Below are 20,589 nucleotides of genomic sequence, written 5' to 3'. Positions count from 1 at the left end.
ATTGAATGTGATCCTAGCTGCAGAAGAGATAGCTTAGTAGCGTAAGTAATTATAGGCATATGAGAATGATGTGAGCAACATGGTGTCCCATAGGTTTTTAGACATTCAGAACACAAACTGGAATTTTCACAGTTGGAATATGCTTACCACTTCTCCTGGTTGGATTATTACATAGAGTCTTTTTATTTTGTGATAAATTTTTGATAATCATACTAGGTCTGTCACGTTTTGAAGAATAAATATTTTTGTGCTGTCAACAAAGTACACTAGTTTGTTTCTGCATATATGTACCTACACACATATTTTAAACAAACCCAGACTTGACAGACTAGACCTTGAGTTTAATACTATACACACGAAAGAGAAAACCTCCTTTTCAAACAGACACTACATTGCTTTTGGAAAAAAAGTAAACTTTTTGTTTAAATGAGCTTTGTCTGGAATGTATGAAAAGTGGTTGACGCTTTTGTGAATTTATGAGTAACTAAAAGGGCACTTCTGTACTATTTATGGTAAAAAAAAAAAAATCCTTTACAGTATTGACTATATATTTTTATAACCTATTGACAGACAACCTAGCCAGTCATTACATACAGGTTTTCAGTTCTCTTCTGAGGCCACGCCTTACAGTGCACGGATGGATGCATGCATTGCCTGCTCAATCCATTTATGTTCTTGTTTTGGTATTGATCTTGTATTAGATGTTTCTTCACTTTTTTTTTTTTTTAAAACATCTTTATGGAGTATAACTGCTTTACAATGGTGTGTTACTTTCTTCTGTATAACAAAGTGAATCAGCTATACGTATACATACATCCCCATATCCCCTCCCTCTTGCGTCTCCCTCCCACCCTCCCTATCCCACCCCTCTAGGTGGTCACAAAGCACCGAGCTGATCTCCCTGTGCTATGCGGCTGCTTCCCTCTAGCTATCTGTTTTACATTTGGTAGTATATATATGTCCATGCCACTCTCTCACTTTGTCCCGGCTTACCCTTCCCCCTCCCCGTGTCCTCAAGTCCATTCTCTACGCCTGCGTCTTTATTCCTGTCCTGCCCCTAGGTTCTTCATAAACACTTTGCTTTTCTTCTTTAGATTCCATATATATGTGTTAGCATACGGTATTTGTTTATCTCTTTCTGACTTACTTCACTCTGTATGACAGACTCTAGGTCCATCCACCTCACTACAAATAACTCAATTTCGTTTCTTTTTATGGCTGGGTATTATTCCATTGTATGTATGTGCCACATCTTCTTTATCCATTCATCTGTTGATGGACACTTAGGTTGCTTCCATGTCCTGGCTATTGTAAACAGTGCTGCAATGAACATTGGGGTGCATGTGTCTTTTTGAATTAAGGTTTTCTCTGGGTATATGCCCAGTAGTGGGATTGGTGGGTCGTATGGTAGTTCTATTTTTAGTTTTTTAAGGGACCGCCATACTGTTCTCCGTAGTGGCTGTATCAATTTACATTCCCACCAACAGTGCAAGAGTGTTCCCTTTCCTCCACACCCTCTCCAGCATTTATTGTTTGTAGATATTTTAATGATGGCCATTCTGACTGGTGTGAGCGGACAGCTCATTGCAGTTTTGATTTGCATTGCCCTAATGATTAGTGATGTTGAGCATCCTTTCATGTGTTTGTTGGCAATCTGTATAATTCTTTGGAGAAATGTGTATTTAGGTATTCTGCCCATTTTTGGATTGGGTTGTTTGTTCTTTTGCTATTGAGCTGCATGACCTGCCTGTATATTTAGGAGATTAATCCTTTGTCAGTTGCTTCATTTGCAAATATTTTCTCCCATTCTGAGGGTTGCCTTTTCATCTTGTTTATGTTTTCCTTTGCTGTGCAGAAGCTTTTAAGTTTCATTAGGTAAAACAAATAAAATTTGTTTTATTTCCATTTCTCTAGGAGGTGGGTCAAAAGGAGGATCTTGCTGTGATTTATATCATAGAGTGTTCTGCCTATGTTTTCCTCTACGAGTTTTATAGTGTCTGGCCTTACAATTAGGTCTTTAATCCATTTTGAGTTTATTTTTGTATATGGTGTTAGGGAGCGTTCTAATTTCATTCTTTTACATGTAGCTGTCCAGTTTTCTCAGCACCACTTATTGAAGAGGCTGTCTTTTCTCCATTGTATATTCTTGCCTCCTTTATCACAAATAAGGTGACCATATGTGCGTGGGTTTATCTCTGGGCTTTCTATCCTGTTCCATTGATCTTTATTTCTGTTTTTGTGCCAGTACCACACTGTCTGGATTGATGTAGCTTCGTAGAATAGTCTGAAGTCTGGGAGCCTGATTCCTCAGGCTTCGTTTTTCTTTCTCAAGATTGCTTTGGCTATTCGGGGTATTTTGTGTTTCCATACAAATTGTGCAATTTTTTGTTCTAGTTGACATATGAAAAATGTCATTGGTAGTTTTCTAGGAATTGCACTGAATCTGCAGATTGCTTTGGGTAGTATAGTCATTTTGACAATGTTGATTCTTCCAATCCAAGAACATGATATACCTATCTGTTTGTATCATCTTTAATTTCTTTCATCAGTGTCTTATAGTTTTCTGCCTACAGGTCTTTTGTCTCCTTAGGTAGATTCATTCCTAGGTATTTTATTCTTTTTGTTGCAATGGTAAATGAGAGTGTTTCCTTAATTTCTGTTTCAGATTTTTCACCATTAGTGTATAGGAATGCAAGAGATTTCTGTGCATTCATTTTGTATCCCGCTACTTTACCAAATTCATTGATTAGTTCTAGAAGTTTTCTGGTAGCATCTTTAGGATTCTCTATGGATAGTATCATGTCATCTGCAAACAGTGACAGCTTTACTTCTTTTCTGATTTGGATTCCTTTTTCTTCTGTGATGGCTCTGGCTAAAACTTCCAAAACTATGTGAATAATAGTGGTGAGAGTGGACAACCTTCTCTTGTTCCTGATCTTAGTGGAAATGGTTTCGTTTTTTCACCATTGAGAAGGATGTTGGCTGTGGGTTTGTCATATATGGCCTTTATTATGTTGAGGTAAGTTCCCTCTATACCTACTTTCTGGAGCGTTTTTATCATAAATAGGTGTTGAATTTTGTCAAAAGCATTTTCTGCATCTATTGAGATGATCATATGGTTTTTCTCCTTCAATTTGTTAATATGGTTTATCACGTTGATTGATTTGCATATATTGAAGAATCCTTGCATTCCTGGGATAAACCCCACTTGATCATGGTGTATGATCCTTTTAATGTGCTGTTGGCTTCTGTTTGCTAGTATTTTGTTGTGGATTTTTGCATCTATGTTCATCAGTGATATTGGCCTGTAGTTTTTTTCTTGTGACATCTTTGTCCGGTTTTGGTATCAGGGTGATGGTGGCTTCGTAGAATGAGTTGGGGAGTGTTCCTCCCTCTGCTATATTTTGGAAGAGTTTGAGAAGCGTAGGTGTTAGGTCTTCTGTAAATGTTTGATAGAATTCACCTGTGAAGCCATCTGGTCCTGGGCTTTTGTTTGTTGGAAGATGATTTTTAATTACAGTTTCAATTTCAGTGCTTGTGATTGGTCTCTTTAGATTTTCTATTTCTTCCTGGTTCAGTCTCAGAAGGTTGTGCTTTTCTAAGAATTTGTCCATTTCTTCCAGGTTGTCCATTTTATTGGCATAGAGTTGCTTGTAGTAATCTCCCATGATCGTTTGTATTTCTGCAGTGTCAGTGGTTACTTCTCCTTTTTCATTTCTAATTCTATTGATTTGAGTCTTCTCCCTTTTTTTCTTGTTGAGTCTGGCTTATGGTTTATCAATTTTCTTTATCTTCTCAAAGAACCAGCTTTTAGTTTTATTGATCTTTGCTATTGTTTCATTCATTTCTTTTTCATTTATTTCTGATCTGACCTTTATGATTTCTTTCCTTCTGCTAACTTTGGGGTTTTTTTGTTCTTCTTTCTCTAATTGCTTTAGGAACATCTGAGATGTTTCTTATTTTTGAGGTAAGATTGACTTGCTATAAACTTCCCTCTTAGAACTGCTTTTGCTGCATCTCATAGGTTTTGGGTCGTCGTGCTTTCATTGTCATTTGTTTCTAGGTCTTTTTTGATTTCCTCTTTGATTTAGTCAGTGATCTCTTGGTTATTTAGTAGTGTATTGTTTAGTCTCCATGTATTTGTACTTTTTACAATTTTTTTACCTGTAATTGGTATCTAGTCTCATAGCGTTGTGGTCAGAAAAGATACTTGATATGATTTCAAGTTTCTTAAATTTACCAAGGCTTGATTTGTGACCCAAGATACGATCTATCCTGGAGAATGTCCCATGACCACTTGAGAAAAATGTGTATTCTGTTGTTTTGGGGTGGAATGTCCTATAAATATCAATTAAGTCCATCTTGTTTAATGTATCATTTAAAGCTTGTGTTTCCTTATTTATTTTCGTTTTGCATGATCTGTCCCTTGGTGAAAGTGGGGTGTTAAAGTCCCCTACTCTGGTTGTGTTACTGTTGATTTCCCCTTTTATGGCTCTTAGCATTTGCCTTATGTATTGAGGTTTTCCTATGTTGGGTGCATAAATATTTACAGTTGTTATATCTTCTTCTTGGATTGATCCATTGATCATTATGTAGTGTCTTTTTTTGTCTCTTGTAATAGTCTTTATTTTAAAGTTTATTTTGTCTGATGTAAGAATTGTACATACATAAATTTTTTTTAACTGGACAATACATGTGGTCAAACATACGGTTGTTCAGAGAAACCAGATGCCTCAAGTAAGTGATTTTAGTGTTTTTCTATGTATGGGAAGATGCTGGAATCTGGGATCAATAAAATTCTTCCTTAAATATGCATGTTAACTCTTGAGAAGCCCGTAGATCCAAAGCACAGAATTCTTCATCTTGTTTTTCCCATCCTGAATTCCCCACAGGGTCCACTCTTGGTGGACATTTGCAGTGGATTTTGACTTAACCCTTTGTGTAACTGGATGGTGAGTGACTCTTTACTTTGGTGGTTAAAGCAGATGTACAGTATTTGTTTGACAGGCTATAAGACAGGCTGTCTTAGTTAGCATAAAGTTCAAGCAAAATCATGTGTAAGCTAGAATGCTTCCTCATACTTCAATAGGGGAAAATTTCTTCCATCACCTTGAAAAAGCATATTGAACATTTTATTTCTGAAGAGAAACTTCTTAACATTAACTTTAAACTTTATTCTACATCTTTGAACCAAAGTTTTGGTTTCGTTTACATTTCTATTTTCAGTTGTACCTAGAAAAACATGTCTTATACTGTCCAATCTTATAAGTCCTCACCTTAACAAATTTTAAATTGTGTACAGTGGTTATTTATATTTTTGTGACTTTCAATTATCACTCTCCTAGTTCTATTTTAATATATAAATTATGTAGTTATTATTTGACTATTTAAAATAACCCTTGCCTTATGCTTCAGTTATTCAAAGTAAATTTAGATGTAAAAATAGAATATATTTCTGGGGGGAATCTGACATCTTCATAAAACCTCAGGTTTTGGTGTTATTTTAGGGAAATATAAACACAATGCTTCCACATTTTACATTCATCCAATGTGACATGATTATGTATCTTTTTGACTAACTTTACCAAATGAAACATTTTCTTATTTATTTTTAATATTGTCCTTAGATTTTGATCAATTGTATATCAACCCGTGACGCTCCATTTTCAACACAGTATTTTTTTTTTAAGTTTTCTTTATTTTTTAATTAATTAATTAATTTATTTATTTTTGACTGTGTTGGGTCTTCGTTTCTGTGCGAGGGCTTTCTCTAGTTGCGGCAAGTGGGGGCCACTCTTCATCGCGGTGCGTGGGCCTCTCACTATCGTGGCCTCTCTTCTTGCGGAGCACAGGCTCCAGACGCGCAGGCTCAGTAGTTGTGGCACACGGGCCTAGTTGCTCCACGGCATGTGGGATCTTCCCAGACCAGGGCTCGAACCCGCGTCCCCTGCATTAGCAGGCAGACTCCCAACCACTGCGCCACCAGGGAAGCCCTCAACACAGTATTTTTTAATGAAAAACCATGATGTAGTATCCAAGTTCACAGTTTGTTGGGGAGATAATTTTATACCATTAACAAAAAATGAGTTTTCCTGCGTGTTTTTTTTTTTTTTAGAATTTTTTAGGATTCTATCTATCTTAGGATTTTAAAAAATTGACTTTTAGGATTTAAAAATTTAAAAATTGAGTTTTAGGATTAAAAAAAATTGAGATGAATCTTTATGTATTTATAGTGTTTTTTTAAGTGTACCTTTACAGTTTTTATAGTGGTTTGGATATTATCATACATGTGTGACATCACAATCTACTGGTATCAGCATTTATCACTTCAAAAGAAATGCTTAATTTGCATTTACATCCTTTATATTTCCTACTTTTAAATACTAAAATTCTGAGTATCAGATAGTGTTACAATTTTTGTTTCAAACATCAAATATTATCATAAAACTTATGGGGAAGAAAACATTGTATGTATCCACATTGCCGCACTTTTTGTTTTCTCCTTCATTTGTGATACTCCAAAATGCCTTCTGTTAGCATTTCCTTTCTTTCAACCCATGAAAAATATTTTGCCACTTCGTTCTTACATCCATTAGTTCAGATTATAAATTCACTGTTGTTGAGTTGTTCCCATATGATAACACATCATTTCTCTCTGGCTGCTTTCAAGATGTATTTTTTATCTTTAATTTTCAAAAGTCTAACTACAATATGTCTTGGTGTTGATTTCTCTGAATTTATTCCATCTGTGGTTCACTCATCTCCTTCAGTCTTTTTTTTTTTTTTTTAATTTATTTGTTTATCTATCTGTCTATTTATTTATCTATTTTTGGCTGCTTTTGGGTCTTTGTTGCTGCGTGTAGGCTTTTCTCTAGTTGCGGCAAGAGGGGGCAACTCCTTGATACAGTGCACGGGCTTCTCATTGCTGTGGCCTCTCCCATTGTGGCTCTAGGCACGCAGGCTTCAGTAGTTGTGGCTCACAGGTTCTAGAGCGCAGGGTCACCAGTTGTGGTGCATGGGCCCAGTTGGTCCGTGGCACGTGGGATCCTCCCAGACCAGGGCTCAAACCCGTGTCCCCTGCATTGGCAGGAGGATTCCCAACCAGTACCCCACCAGGGAAGCCCTCCTTCAGTCTTTACATTTGTGTGTCTTGTCAAATTTGGGAAGATATTTGATATGGTTTCTGCCAATAATCTTTCCCTACCTCCCTCTTTCTCCTTTCTTTTTTAGATTGTAATGATACAAAAATTGCCCTTTTTGGTTATTTCTCTCATGTTCCTAAGATTCCGGTCATTTTTTTTTCCAGGATATTTTCTCTCTATTGGTTAGACTACCTGAATTTTATTCTTTTGTTCCCAAGCTTGCTAACCCTATCCTGTTATCTTTTACTATTGAGTTCATTGTACAAATTTTATTATTTTGGTTATTGTATTGATTTTTTTGTGTTCTAAAATTTTCACTTGTTCTTTTTATAATTTCTCTTTCTTTGTCAAGATTTTTCTATTTTTTACTTGTTTTATACAATTTGTAATCGCTATTAAAATATTTTCATGATGGTTTCTTTAAAAATCTTGTCATGTAATTTCAACTCAGTGCTGGTATCAGTTAATTACCTTTTCTGATTTCAGTTGTAATTTTCTTATTTTTGATATGATAGTTGATGTCTTATTTTATTCTGGATATTCTATCAATTTTGTTAGGAGTCTTTGGGTCTTTAAATCTTTTTGTTTTAGCAGGCAATGACCCTGTTTATGTATAACACACATGGCTTGGGCTACTTTGTCAGTTGCAGTTTCAATTGCCATTTGACATTCAGACTCTTTGTTCTGTTTCGTTTACCTAATGCAGCTGAGATTCCACTGATTCTCAGAAGTTCCGCTCAAGAATGTAGTCAGATGTGTGTTGATGAGAGAGAAGTGTGCCCCTGTTGGTTCTACTTGAATGATGCAATTTCTTTGACAGAGCAGCATATCTTAGTTGAAAAAGGGATACTCAGTTCTGGTTAAAGATAGTGCCCCCTTGATTTATTTCTGGCATGGCTTTCAACTGCTATCTCTTGACAGTAGTGTTGTGTTTACATGGAGTTTTCTTTTCTCGTGTGTGAATGTGTGTCTTTCTTTGTCTTTTTAAATTATTATTATTATTTTGTATGTTATTGGAGTATAATTGTTTTAAAATGGTGTGTTAGTTTCTGCATTATAACAAAGTGAATCAGCTATACATATACATATATCCCCATAACCCCTCTCTTGCGTCTCCCTCCCACCCTCCCTATCCCACCCCTCTATACATATACATATATCCCCATAACCCCTCTCTTGCGTCTCCCTCCCACCCTCCCTATCCCACCCCTCTAGGTGGTCACAAAGCAACGAGCTGATCTCCCCGTGCTGTGCGGCTGCTTCCCTCTAGCTATCTATTTTACATTTGGTAGTGTATATATGTCCATGCCAGTCTCTCACTTTGTCCCAGCTTACCCTTCCCCCTCCCCGTGTCCTCAAGTCCATTCTCTGAATCTGCGTCTTTATTCCTGTCCTGCCCCTAGGTTCATCAGTGTCATTTTATTTAGATTCCATATATGTGCTGGGATTCACGTTTGACTCAGGGAAGAAATGATTTGCCTTCTGCTGTTGAATAGGGTCAGGAAAAGTTGGATCTGGTTGGCTTTCCTCTATTAGGTGAAACATTCAAGATGCTCTGCTGCTATAATGTTCCTCCTTTGATCTACTCTGGCATTAACTTCAGGGTACATGATTATGTTTCATGGCAAAAAGCAAGAGGAAACAGGTACATGCCATTTTGCCCTGCAATGTAAACTTTTAAACAAATTTTATCCCCACTAAATGTAGGACTTATTGGGAAAATGACTGATTCCAAGATAGGGCAAAGGAAGTAAAAAATGAACATGAAGTATTTTTCAGATATTCTAGAATACACTTCTGGAAAGTAAGAAACTGACATTTTGAAAGGATATGGACAACAGCATGTAAGGGTTTCCACTTACCAAATCTGGGGAGATTAGTATATTAAATAATTATAAATTGTAATAGATCCTAATCCATTCAGTAAAAAAAAATCCCTGAACCCATGTTCAAGAAATGCTAATTTATTAATTAATCATGTAGAAGAAAAAAGCACTTTCCTTCAGTAGAGTGCCAACTATTAATTTTTGCAATCATCGTATGTCCTTGATTCGCTGTCTTTAGGTTTCAATTTCATAACTTTGTGGCATTACAGGCTTAGGTTTTGGTTTATTTATATGGCCCTCCTCAGTCTAGTGACATCCTTGTTTAATTAATTTAACAATGGGCAATGGAATTTTTGGCCTCAATTACAGTTCTTAGATCAAATTGTTGAAAAAAAACTACTCTCTTCTCAAACTTTGGTTTACCCAGTGACATACTTTGATTTGCCTGGTTTGGGGCTTTTCCCTCCTCTTGGAACAATCATTTTGGACATTGGAATGAAGCTTTATAACTGGTCCAGTCTAGGTCACAAGCCCATCCTTGATCCTGAGGCTAAGGGCATGGGCCATGTATGCAGAAGAAGGTAAGAAGGGTTGGTTGAGCAGACAAAAATAAGAGCCACTAGAAATTTTGTCTATGTTCCTCAGTTTGCCCACTTGAAAAGTATATTTGTATTTGGGAATGCCGTGCGTTGAGAGTCTCTCCTGACAATATACTAAAAGTGACTATACCAGGTAGGTCTTAGTTGTACCATTGCAGGAATGGGCTGGGTGCTGATGGTGGTCAATTGAATTGCAAAGGAGGAAAGAATCATCAAAGAAAGCTGCAGTTTGTGGGTGATAGTTTGATAAGAAACAAGACATTTATATTGTTTCAGAGTAAATACCCATAAGTTAATTACTAGTTGCCAAGGAAAAACAGTAATTTTCAGGGAGAATTCTAGCAGACACCATTTTAATTGAGGGATCGAAGTTAACAAAAAGATGATGCGAACATCATGTGCTTTCAGTTGTCCTGAGGACACATCTCTTCTGTAATATTCTTGTGAAGAATGAGTTCCTGATTATAATCAAGAGAAAATACTAGAAATCTAAAATGAGGGACTTTCTGCAAAATAAATGTCCTGTGCTCTTGACAAATATTAAGGTCATAAAATATAAGGAAAAACTGATAAATGATTATAGAGAAGGCGACTAGGAATATGATAATTAAATGCTTTGCATAATTTTAGATTGCTTTCTGGATAAGAAAAATTCACTTTTTTCATATAAAAGACATCACTGGGATAATTGCAGAACCTTGAATAAGTTCTGATATCACAAAGGAGTATTGTGACAATGCTGTTTCCTAATTTTGATAATACTTGTTGTTAGGGATTGAATGTTTGTCTGCCCTTCTCTGAGGTTTGTATGTTGAAGCCTTAACACCTTAATCCTCAGTGTGTCTGCATCTGGATACCACAGAGGTCTGGTATGAACTTACCTTAGTGTTTTATTGTTGTTGTTCCTGTTTGTTTGTTTGCTTTTTAAGTCTTGCCAAATAGAGTCTTTTGTATTAAAAAAAAATTCAAGGACATAATTAAGGCTGAATGATACCATAAGAATGGGACTCTAATTTGATAGAAATAGCATCCTTTTAAAAAAAGAGCTAGCACTCCCCACCGTCCCTGTCTTAGTCTGACTCTCTCTCTTGATACTTAATATAAGTGAAATTTTACAGACTTTGTCTTTTTGTGACCGGGTCATTTTATTTTGCATAATGTCCTCAAGACTTATACATATTGTGGCATATCTCATATTTTTTTAGTCCTTTTTAAAACTGAGTATTTCTTCGTATGCATATAACAGATTCTATTTATCCATTTATTGGTGAACACTTTTTGATTATGATAAAAAGCACATAATATTTATTATTTTAACCATTTTTAGATGTACAGTTTGATACTGTTAAATATGTTTACATTATTGTGAAACAGATCTCAAGAACTTTCTTCTTGCAAATCTGAAATCTCACGCTCATTACACAACAGCCTATTTCCCTTTTCTTCTCACCTCCTGGTAATCATTAATCTGCTGCTCTGATTTTGTAAATTTTACTACCTTAGCTACTTCATATAGGTGAATCATACAGTTTTGTCTTTTGTGATGCTTATTTCACTTTGTATAACGTCCACAGGGCCAATTCTTGTTGTAACATTACACATGATTTCCTTCTCTTTTTTTTGTCTGTATAATATTCCATTGCATGTATTTACTATATATTGTTCATTCATTTATCAATTGATATTTGGATTGCTCCCACCTTTTGGTTATTGTGAATAATGGTGCTGTGTTTGGGGGCGTACAAATATCTATTTGAGACTCTGATTTTAATTCTTTTGGTTGTGTACTGGGACGTGGTATTGCTAGATCATATGAGATTTGTAAGTTTAATTTTAAGAACTACCATAGTGTTTTCCACTGTGGCTATACCATTTTACATTTCCAATCAATAGTGCACAAGTGTTCCAATTTCTCCACATGATTGCCAACACTTTTATTTTCTCTTGTAACTCTTTTAAAATAACGATCTTAATGGGTATGAGATCATTTCTCATTGTGGGTTTTTTAAATATTTATTTATTTATTTGGTTGCGCCAGGTCTTAGTTGTGGCAGGCGGGCTCCTTTAGTTGCATCTTGCGGGCTTCTTAGTTGAAGCTTGCAAACTCCTAGTTGCGGCATGCATGTGGGATCTCCTTGCCTGACCATGGATCGAACCCAGGCCCCCTGCATTGGGAGCGTGGAGTCTTAACCACTGCGCCACCAGGGAAGTCCCCTCATTGTGTTTTTTTTGCGTTAATTTTCCTAGTAATTATTGGTGTTGAGCATCTTTTCACATACATCTTCTTTGAAGAAATGTCCATTTAAATCATGTGTCCATTTTTGAATTGGGTTGCTTGTTTTTGTTGAGTTAGGAGTTCTTTATATATTCCAGAAATTGAATCCTTATTAGATATATGATTGGGAAATACTTTCTTCAGTTCCTTAGTCTGCCTTGTTGACTATGTTCTTTGGTGCACAGAAGTTTTATATTTTGATGTAGTTTCTTTATTTTTGCTTTTGTTGCATGTGTTTTTGGTGTCACACACACAAAAATTATTGCTGGTGTCATAAAAGCTTTTCCACTATGTTTTCCTCGGAGAGTTTTATAGTTTTAGGTATGATGTTTAGGTCTTTATACATTTTGAGTTAATTCATCCAACTTCATTCTTTCAAATGTGGATATCCAGTTTTCCCAACACCACTTGTTGCAAACACTGTCCTTTCCCTATTGAATGGTCATTTGACCATATATATGAGGATTTATTAAGGAGGATTCATTTCTGAATTCTGTATTATATTCCTTTTGTCTGTATGTCTGTCTTTATGCCAGTATCACATTGTCTTGATTACTGTAAGTTTATAATAATTTTTAAAAACAGGAAATGTAAGACTTCCAAATTTGTTCTTTTTAAATGATTATTTTGCAATTGAGAGTCCCTTGACATTTTATATAAATGTAGGATTTTTTTTTCAAGACACCTTTGGGATTTTGAGAGGGCTTGCATAAATTTGTCAATTGCTTCAGGTAGTAGTGGCATCATAATTACAGTAAGTCTTCCGATTCATGAATACAAGGAAACTTTTTATTTATTTGTGTCTTCTTTAATTAATTTAACAGTGTTCTATAGTTTTAAATGTATGTTTTCACTTCTTTGATTCAACTTACAACTAAGAATAATATTCCTTTTATGCTCTTGTAAATAGAATTATTTTCTTAATCTTTCTTAGAATTCTGTATTTTTAGTGTATAGAAATGCAACTGATTTTCAATGTTAGTTTGCAATTTTGCTGAGTTTTCTATTTGGTTTAACAGTTTTTCTGCAGAAATTTTTAGATTTTCTACAAATAAATTTTGTAATCTATTAACAGAAATATTTTCATTTTATTTATCCAATTTAGATATTTTTTGTTTAGTTTCATTGCATTATTGCTCCAGCTCAGACTTCCAGAGCTATGTTGAATAGAAGTGGCAAAAGAGGACATTTTTGTTATGCTTCTAAGGCAAGCTGTGGGAATTCACATGTGGCTTTAGTTATGTTATGGCAGCTTCCTTTTACTTCTGTTTGTTTAGTTTTTTAAAAAATATATATTTTCTCTATTTTATTATGTATTTCTCATGTTGAAGTTCTTATTTGGATGGTAGAGGGATAAGGGATATGTTCAGGGCTTGTAAGTTTTTGATAGTTGCATTACCAAAGACCTACCTTTCTCAACAGAAGAGACTTGAAACTTAAATGTTCTATGGGCAGAAAGTAGACTAAGCTGCATATCCTTCAGTGAAATCATTCCTTCAGTGTCCTTTGTAGTATTGAAGGAAGGTGCCAGTTATCCTTACCTCCGGATATCCATGCCTTTGTATAGTCCCTTTCCACACTGCAGCAGAATTTTTCCATGTTACCAACAGAAAGCAGCAGAAATTATTACGTGTGGTGTCTGAGGCGAGGCTATAAGAAACATCCTACTTCAGCCTTGGTCTTTTAGACTTCTTACTCTGGAGGAAGAAAACTATTTAATCATACGGACACTGGAGAAACTTGAGAAGAGATCTGCATGGGCAGAAAGTAAGCCCTGTCTCACACACACACACACACACACACACACACACAGAGTAACAATTTTCCAATCATGTGTGTAAGCTACTGTGCAAGAAAATCCTCCAGGCTTTAAGCCTTCAGACCTGCAGTGAAAGCTGACACCTCTAGGTTTTACCCCAGAGTTTTTTCAGCTCTCTTACCTATCTCAGTTTTTCGCTCCTGTAGCCTGAGACTATGGGGGTGCTCAGATCACTGAGTGGCCAGCTCTTATGTGGGTCCCCAGTGCAGCAAGTTTTTAATTAAAATGAGTGGGTTTCCCTGTGGGGATGGCTGCATGATATAGGGTCTTGTCTCCAAATCTCCCACAAGTTTCCCAGTTGCCTGAGAAAGCCAGGAGGAGAGGTCCCTTCATCAGAGCTGAAAGTTTCATGAGATATCTTCACTTTTATTCCAACAAACTCTATTAAAAAAGCCAATTCAAGGGAAAAATGACAGGCCATTCTCCCACCTAATTACCTACTCCAGTCTCTACCTGGTGTCTTTCAGCTGAGCAAAGTCTTCCCCGTCTTTCAGCTGAGGATAACCCAGGTACCTCTTCTTGAAATTAAGTTTCAGGGATAACCTACTCCTCCAGAGAGTGGTTTAACACCACCTGAAAAAACTCAGGATCGTCAACCAATAATCAGGAGACCCAAGGATCAGTAGAGAATCACCCAAATTTATCTGGACTCTCTGATGAGGCTGATGGGCAGAAGAGGACTCTGTTGTTGGAACCAAGGCTCTGGATCCTCCTAGAGTTCAGGTAAAGGAGAGAAATCTGCTCTGGGTCCCTTTTTTGGTCACCAAAACCGTCAAGTTAAAAAAAAAAAAAAAAAAAAGCAAACCTAATAGTTGAGAATTATGTTTTATTTGGTGGACTTACTGAGGACTATAGCCTGGGATAAAGCATCTCAGACAGCTCTGAGGTACGGCTCCAAAGAGGTAAGTGAGGAACAAGGATATATAGGAGTTTTTGCTGAAAAGCAAAAACAAAAACAGAAAAACACCCCAAAACATGTAGTCAAGCATGTAAAAAACAGACATCTCAAGTTAATAATTTTCATGCCTTTCTAGCTATGGGAAAATGCATGTCTGGGCTTGATCTCAGAGATGCAGCAGTGGCCAGTGGCATGAAGTGAGATCTTAGTTCCCTGCCCAGGAATTGAACCTGGGTATCCTTGATGAAAACCAGGAATCGTAGCCATTAGAACACCAAGGACTAGAGGCTAGAAGCAAATTGTCCCTGGCTCTTGCCTCCACTTGAAAGCAAGAATGTTATAAGGAGGCAAAAACTCTAAAAACAGGTGCAAAAAGTTTATTATTAGGGGCACAGCACAACAAGTGGGAGAGCACCCGGAGAAGCAGTTTGTGTTTATTTAAGACTGAAGCAAGGCAGAGATACAGACCCTCCTTTTCACCTCCAAGGAGCCTTTCTGGGCATGTGCAGTGTCTCCCTTGCCCGAAGGAGAGAATGTGCATGTGCAGTGTGCAGTGTCTCCCTTGCTCCAAGGATGAGAAATATGTGGCCTCTTGATCTATTACTCAAACAGGGTTTAGCCCCTCTGTCCCTGCTGTAACTGTTATCTTAAAGTGTCCACAGGAAACAAAGTCCAGCTATTTACCCTGTTTCTGTTGTTATTTCCATCTCACAGTGCTAACAGGAGGCTGGTTGAATATCTAGCCTGGAACCCACCTGCATCCTTCCTCAGAAAATGCAAACAGGAGGCTAGTTTTAAGTGTTCCGTCTGAAGCCCATCTTTTTCTCACCCCAGGATATGTAAACAGGAAGCTGGTTGTAATGCCTAGCCTGGAGCCCATCTACCTCCTGCCTCAGGCTCACTGAAATTATTCCTTTGAATTCCACTTTCAATTCCACTGAATTAGTCCTTTCAAGTTATTCCTTAACAATGTAGGGCCAGTATTCTGTCTTTCTCCATCTTGAGTCCCCTCAGGTTGCATCATTGGGGCGGTTGCAGTGGCTGATAACTTTATGGCTGAAACATCCTTCATCTACTGAAATGTCAAGTGACATTCTTTGTCCACAACTGCAACAAAAGGGAACCTCTAGGGAAGTCTGTATTATCCAGATCAGCCTTCAGAATTTGTGAGAAATAAGGACTCTTAATAAAACCCTGAGGCATGGTAGGCAGATAGGTTAGGGTGTCACCAGACAAAGAGAATCAGGCATGCCTTTCTTGATGTAAGAGAAGGCATTTTAGGCCTAAGTCATTTTGTGATCTAAGCCTGAACCCAATACTTGTCCTTACAGAAGAACAGGTCTCATCAGTTACTGATTTTAAGGGAACAAAAGAATGTAAAAACAAACAGGTGCTACCAGGGCAGAGAGAGAACTTAACCACACCAGAGACAAAGTATCAGTTGTACAGGCTCCCCTTTCTATTTCAAAGGTAAAGATTAGTCTGAAGCATATTCTTGAGCTGCAGGATCCTCTAGGGCTCAATCACCAGACTAACTGGAACCTAAGGAAAGATGAAGTTCAACTTTGTTGACCCTCCTGACTTCAGTCAACTTGGACTCTGTCGACCCAATTCTATGCTGAATTTTCCTCTGCTCAAGCCCAAAGAACTTACTTCCAGTGAGAAGGAATGTTAGTAAAAAGAAGGTTGGGAACCATGAAGCCGAATCTGGCCTCTGTACCCCGACACCAAATTAAATCTCAGAGACAGAGTTTGGGTGAAGCAGAACAGAAGAGCTTTATTGCTTTGCCAGGCAAAGGGGGTCACAGTGGGCTCATGCCCTCAAAACTGCATGTCCCACCCTGGAGGGGGTAGTGAGGAGTTTTACAGCAATGGTTCATAGAGGGTGTGATCAGCTCGTGGACATTCTTCTGATTGGTTGGTGGGGAGGTAAGTGGCAGTCAGAGCCATCAACCTTATGGTTCCAACCGGTCTGGGGTCTGTGTGCTTGTGGGCAGCATACAGTTAACTTCTCCCACCTGGTGGGGGTTTCAGCATCTGCAAAACAGCTCAAAGATATTGTTATGTGTATCCCTTGAGGGGAACCAGGACCCTGCCCCAAGGCAGCACTGTTGTTCCCTGACTGTTCCTCCTTTGTCTCTTCATCCCCTCGCCTCCCTAATTAGCAACTGTTTGAACTGCTCCTTGGAACACAAGAAAGATCATGGAGGCTGAATGAAGCCTAATTCCTGTAATCAAGAAATGGGGGACACAGAAAGGCCTTTGTGCCCAGGAACCCCACAGGGCCCCAGAGTATCAACCACAGGGTGTCAAGGGATAACAATGTTATTCATTGCTCCGAGGTCCTAAAAATCCTCCATTCTTGGCCCTTAGGTTTTCTTACTGATAATACAAGAGTGTTACAGGAGCTATTACAAGATATAATAAGATCCTGAGTCTTGTAGTCTTCTGTAATGGGCTTTATGTTTTGAAGGACCTCTTTATTAACTCTTTTCTGGGAAGAGGTATTGAGGGGTTTATTTGAATCTTTTTGGAAAGTTTGCTGTAAATTTTGCCAACATCAGTTGAAGATTTTTGCCTGTAGGACAGGTGGTAGCTGATTCAATAGTGACAAATGATCAGTGTTTCCAAAAGCAACTTTAACACTGTCAGAGATGGAACAAATAAAAGATGTCAAAGGGTCACTTAATTCACCTGGTTGATAACTTTGATGACTACTGTCAATTCTAGAATTATTTTCTGTTTTGGAGAGGAGAAATTCCAGCATGATGCTTCTCTAAGTAAAGTCTCTGCCTAATACATGAAAAGGGGTGGAGGAACCAGTGAGAAAAGGGTGTGTGTCTCTCAAAGTGCCCGAACAAAAGGGCATAGGTTCAGAGACAGGAACCTCTTGAGCCTCATTAGAGATCTAACTCTTTGAAATGTTTCAGTACACCAAGGCAGGGGCTCTTGGTAGAGGAGGGGTAAAGCACCAAGAGTGTGGCTCCAGTGTCAATTAGAGCTGGAAGCGGAGAAATGTTTTCCCAAGCTGCTTAACAGGGAGGAGCGGGAAGAGCCCCTGTAGTTCCTCAGAGCTCATCACTGAGAACTGGGATTGACTTACGGACGCAGGCAACAGTAAGCGGCAGCTTGCAGCAGGATCTCAGTCCCCAGACCAGGAGTCCTAACCACAGGGGCCAGCGGCTAGGGCCTGGATCCCTAGTTGTTGCCTGCCTACTCGAGAATGAATTCAGGTGAGAAGGCAGAAGGTAAAGAGAAAAGTAAAAATTTATTGGAAAAGCAAAGTACTTGCGGAAAGATGCATGGGCAAACTCAGAGAGAGAGTCGCGCCTTTGGGAAATTCTTAAATTCTTTATAAAAGGGCAGTTCTTCCAGGTCTTTGTCTTCCTTCTTGCCAGTCATCTTGTTTTGTCCCCCGACCCCTACCCCTACCCCAGCCCTGGCTAATTTGTCTCAGGACCTTTCCCCTAGGTGTGCACGCACCTCTCAGCCAAGACGGACCCCGACACACAGGCATCTGGGAGAAGCAAGAGTCACCACAGCCTGGAGTTGTTCCCTGACTTTTGACCCCCAAGGAGTCTTTCTGCACATGTGTAGTGTCTCCCTTGCCCCAAGGAGGGGGGACGCGGAGATCCCTTGACTTTTACTCAAAGAAGGTTTTGCCCCTCTCGGTTCCTTCCATGACTGTTATCTTAAGGCATCCGCAAAAGACAAAGCCTGACTGTTTCTGTAATTACTTCCATTCTGGAGAGCAAACAGGAGGCTGATTGTAAACGCCTAAACTGGAGCCCACCTATCTCCTGCCTCAGGAAATGCAAACAGGAGGCTAGCTGTAAGTGTCTGGCCCGAAGCCCACTTTTCCTGCCCTATGAAATACAAACAGGAGGCCAGTTGTAAATGTCCATCTTATCTTATCTGGGGCCCATCTTATCTCCTGCCTCAGGAGGACGTGAAAGCCTGGTTACAGGGTCAAGGTGCCTCCTGAAATGCTTAAATTAACCACCTCTTTTTCAATCTCCTGCCTCTTTGCAAAAATAGTAGAAACTAGAGGGATTTTTGTTTCATTTAGGATACTTCATTTGCTGGAGTTGAAGATGAAGAATTTCAGCAGTGTTGCTTTTAGGTGACTTACCTAGAAGGTGAGAGAGCTGGTTTACCAGATTAACTAAATCTGCGTGGACATAGTTTCCCATTCCATCCTAGTCCTTTTTACTACAAGGGGAAAACAATTCTCATTCAGTCCATTATTAAACATAGAGTTTAAATCTACCCATATGGAATCAATATCTGAAGGAAGAACAGAATTTTCTTTAAAAAAAAAGTCTGAAGTTGATTGTAATATTCATAAATAGGTTTTTCAGATTTTGTGTGCAAGCCTGAATATTGTTCCAATCAACAGGCTTTAGAAAAGCCCTAGGAATTTCTCCATTAAGTTGCCCGGTGACTGCCTGAGCCTGATTATATAATAAGTTTGTGAGCTGGTCTCAGGTTATAATTCTAGAGACCGTTCCGATTTTTTTCATTTAGCAGATTTCATCCAATGCTAGATCTGGCCTGCCCTGATAACAATATGAACAACTAATAAAAAGTTCAGTTTAACTTAATTTGCTTAAAACTGAATTGGAACTACAGTGGCTCTAAAATTTCCAGAACTAAAGTGGAGTGCTTGTTTTGATTGGTGTTTTGAAGCTTCTGAACATTATCAGAAGTCTAAAATTTCCTCTCTGCAAAATGAGATTTTTAAGATTAACTGAGGCAAGCAAATGATAAAGACAGATAAAATGGTTTCCAAAGCCTCACCGTCCTCTTCCTTGGCTTCTTTGTCTCAGGCTCTGCCTCCGTGCCATCTTCCTCCTTTTCTTGTACCTATGCCTCCCCTATACCCTCAAATCCTCTATACTAATTCTCTTACCAAACTTCCTTTCTCCCTGAAACTCTCCCCACCCCCTTTTCCTCTGTACCCATCAGAACTTGTCCCTTTAAAATTAAGCCTTCTAAGGATCCAGAAGCTAAACCCTTAATTTCTTATTCTCCCTGGACGAAAGCTGAACCGCAAGCCATAGTCAAAGATTTTCCTAACATAACCAAAGACTCTCATAGATTTGTTAATGAAATTAACATGTTCATTCAAACTTATCAACCTGGTTTCTCTGACTTACATCAGCTGATCATATGCTGTGAAGGCCAGGCCCAGCATCAGACAAAAACCGCTAATTGGGAAGGTCCTCAAAGGTCTCTACAATTACAACTGGGAGATGAGCCCACTAACTTATTATATGATCAGGCGCAGGCAGTCACCAGGCAACTTCATGGAGAAATTCCTAGGGATTTTCCAAAGCCTGTTGGTTGGAAGAAAATTCAGCGTTGCACACAAAATCTGATGAACCTGTTCAGGACTATTGCAATTGCCTTCAGATTGTTGTTGAATTCTTGTTCTTCCTTTAAATGTTGATCCCACCTGGGTAGCTTTTAACTCAAGTTTTTTAATGGGCAGAAGTGGACTTTTCCCTTCTTTTCCTAAGTGAAAACAAAACAGTCCTAGTTTTAGCTATTTTTGCCAAGAGGCAGAGATTGATAAAGAGATTGTTACTTCAGGCATTTCAGACACCTTGACCCTGTAACCAGCCTTTCACATCCTCCCAGTTCTCAATGATGGAGCTCTGAGGAACTACAGGGGCTCTTCCCACTCCTTCCTCTTAAGCAGCTTGGGGAAGCAGTTCTCCACACTCAGGATGAAGCCGCTTCCAGCCCTGACACTGGAGCCACACTCTTGGTGCTCTACCCCTCTACTACCCAGAGCCCCTGCCTTGGAGCACTGAAATGTTTCAGAGTTAGATCTCTAACGAACCTCAAGAGGTTCCTGTCTCTGAACCTATGCCCTTTTTTTCAGGCCCTTTGAGAAATACATACCCTTTTCTCACTGGTTTTTCCACCCTTTTCATGTATTAGGCAGAGACTTCTTACAGAAGCATCACTCTGGAATTTGTTTCTCTGAAAAGGAAGACAGGTAACATAAAAGTTAACAGTCAA

The sequence above is a fragment of the Balaenoptera musculus genome, chromosome Y, assembly GCF_009873245.2.
Source record: "Balaenoptera musculus isolate JJ_BM4_2016_0621 chromosome Y, mBalMus1.pri.v3, whole genome shotgun sequence".
In the NCBI taxonomy this organism is placed as follows: Eukaryota; Metazoa; Chordata; class Mammalia; order Artiodactyla; family Balaenopteridae; genus Balaenoptera; species Balaenoptera musculus.
The sequence above is the reverse complement of the archived record's forward strand: the minus strand, read 5'-3'. Positions refer to the sequence as shown.